A 3,262-nucleotide genomic window follows, 5' to 3' on the forward strand; every position below is an offset into this window, starting at 1 on the left:
AACTCATGGCCATTTATGAACCTATACGAGAGCAAATGGATTAGGGGACCATGTTCMCTCCAGGTATCTTCCCAAGCATGCGTTGACAACCCATTACCCACATTCGATATGAAAAAACTCCAACATTGAGGTCTTAACTCTAAAAGGTTCCGTATAAGCCAAGACCATTCATTTCTCTTCTTTATCACCCAAAAATTCCTCCCCCGAATACAGTTTGAATGAATCCAAGAAACCCACATGGATCTTCTTCTGGTAAGAATATCCCAAATATGTTTAAACAGCAGACACCTATTCCAAAGCGCCAGCCTTTTCATACCAAGACCCCCATTTTCTACAGGCAAGCAAACCCTTTCCCAAGAAACTCGACATTTTCCCAACACCCCTTCCTCTTTATTCCATAAGAAATTGAGACAAACTTGTTCAATTTCATGGATTGTAGCCGTCGAGATTAGAAAAACTGACATCCAATAAGTTTGTATAGATTGGAGAACATAGATGATGAGTTGTCTTCTTCCACCATTGGATAGAAATTTGTTTTTCCAATTCATCAATCGAGTTTTAAGATTAACCATAAGAGGTTTGAAATCACGTACCTTTAATCTGACCGGAGAGAGAGAAACACCCATATACCGAATTGGGAACACCCCCGGGCAATATGGAAGGCAATTTCGAATGGCATGTTGAACATCCAACGCAACATTTCCAAAAAATACCTCACTTTTTTCGAGACTCGGAGACAGACCCGATCTAATTTCAAACGTTTGGAGAGCCCGTTTTATCACTTCTACCAAAATGGCATCCCCTCGAGAGAAAATAAAAAGATCATCTACAAAACATAAATGAGTCAACTTGAGATCTTCACATCCTTGGTGGAAAGCAAAATTCACCTCCTCAGCAATACATTGTTTTAGGATCATCGATAATCCTTCCATTACCATAGTAAACAAATAAGGAGATATTGGGTCTCCTTGTCTTAGCCCTCGTTTTCCATGAAAGAAACCCTTCAACTGACCATTAACACAAATAGAGAAAGTTGGCGTAGAGATTAGCGACTTTATCCAATTGACCATAATTGGATGAAAACCCATTCCCTTCAACATCCCAAGAAGATACTTCCAGTCAACAGTGTCATAAGCTTTTCTGATATCAATCTTGAACGCACATTTTGGTTCCCCCTGGGATTTCTGGTAACCCGCCACAAGCTCATGTGCCATTAAGATGTTATCAGTAATATGTCTTCCAGGAATGAAAGTCGATTGAGCCTTACTAATAAGGACATCCAAAGAGCCTTTCATCCTGTCAGCAATGATCTTACTAATCCATTTAAGCAACACATTGCAACAAGAGATGGGCCAAAAATCAGAAACACAGGAAGCATTAGGAATTTTTGGAATCAGGCAAAGCAACGTGTGATTCAACTGATACTCTAAGATGCCCGGATAGAAGAAATTATGGACCGCAACAAGAATATCCCGACCCACCACACACCAAGCAGATTTAAAGAATTTTGAAGAAAACCCATCAGAACCCGGGGCCTTATCATTTCCAATATCAAATAAAGCATCCTTTATTTCCATATCAGTAATGGGTCTGATTAATTGCAGAGACTCCGACAAAGTCAAAGAACGATCAAAAGAATAATCCTCCATTGAAGGGTTTACCAACCCATCACAAGAACCCAAAATATCGGCAAAGTGAGTAACAAAAGCTTTTGGAACATCATCCTGATCTAAAACCATACCAGAAGAGTCCTTAATAGCAGCAACATGGTTCCTGTTGCGCTTCTCTTTCATGGAGTGAAAAAAGAACTTTGAGTTTCCATCCCCCTCATTCAACCAAGAAATCTTCGCCTTTTGTCTAACCATTTCCAACTGATCAGTCCTAGCTTGTTGATAAGCTAACAATAGGTGAGCAACATCCTCTTTCAACAAATCATTAAAAGGATCCAAGTCACAAGCCAGTTGAGCCACATCAAGTTCCGATTTTAACAATGCCACCTTCTTATCCAAGCAGCCATACGAATTTTGTAGTCTACGGCAAACCCCTCCAACTAATTCACAATAAACATAACCAACGAATATTTAAAATTTAACAAACAGTAAACATAACCATGTTAGCAATGTTCAAAGTACTTAATTTCTACACTCTAAAAATAAATAAAATAAACATAAGCAAAACAAACTGTTTTGATTACATATATTTGTTTGAAATTGTATATAGTCATTCTTTTTAAATACGTTAAAGCTACCAAACCCGAACCCATGGGTGCAACCAAGGAAACACATGTTATGGTTCTAGGGAGACAAATAGGACATAATACTAAGCATCCATGATTCTATTTCTAGAGTCAATGAATGGGTCAATGAACTAGTGGTCAAAAACATCATGTCCATGAAAAGGATCAAAGTCGTGTTGTCCATCAACAACCATCTCATTCAGCCCTTCAACTTTTAACAACTAGGTAAACAAGAGACGAACTGTTGAAATTACTAACTCAATCTCAAAGTGGATCCAGAACTTCCAATATAGTCTAGAAGTAGATGAGACTGATTTGATTTGAAAGTTCTTGTTTAGTAAGGTAGCATTCTCAACCTTCCAATAAAGTCTCCCTATTCTTTATACCCAATGCAGCAACTATTCAGTAGTCAAAACTGTTGGTCCCGTAAGGGTCTACAAGAAGAGAAACAGTTTGTAGAAGGGGGGGGGGGATGAATACAAACACAATATTTCCAAATTTAAAATATATATTGATAGAGAAGATCAATACAGATTTTACAAGATTGTTTGCAAAAATATAAGGTAATAAAAAATCTATTCAAACAATCTTTGGTTACACACAAAGCTTTAGCAATTATAAGAAAAGAGGTTGCTAAGAGAAAGATTATTTATTTAAGCTAGAAGATACTTGAAGTAAGAATTAGGTTAGAAAGAGTGATGCGCGCTCTCTGCATGGGGAAGAAACACTTCTATTTATACCCAGTGCATTAAATGTCCATTTAATGCAATATGGTAGGTTTAGAGTGTGTGTCAAGCCTTAAGAGGAAGGCTTGTTCTTTGCTATAGTGAATAGTATAAAAACACTATTCATGAGCAGACATCCTTACCTAAAGTTGGTGGACAAAGAGTCGACTAGTCGGCTCCGTACAGTACTAACTTTTGTAAGGGTATGGGTTTTGTCCTTTGTGTGCATAAGGACAAGACAACAACAATCTTGCTAAGCAAGCTCCCTTTGATCGCTGAATGCTGGAATGACCTGAAGGTC

Source organism: Cynara cardunculus (assembly GCF_001531365.2).
Source record: "Cynara cardunculus var. scolymus isolate 2C chromosome LG 1, CcrdV1, whole genome shotgun sequence".
Classification (NCBI taxonomy): Eukaryota; Viridiplantae; Streptophyta; class Magnoliopsida; order Asterales; family Asteraceae; genus Cynara; species Cynara cardunculus.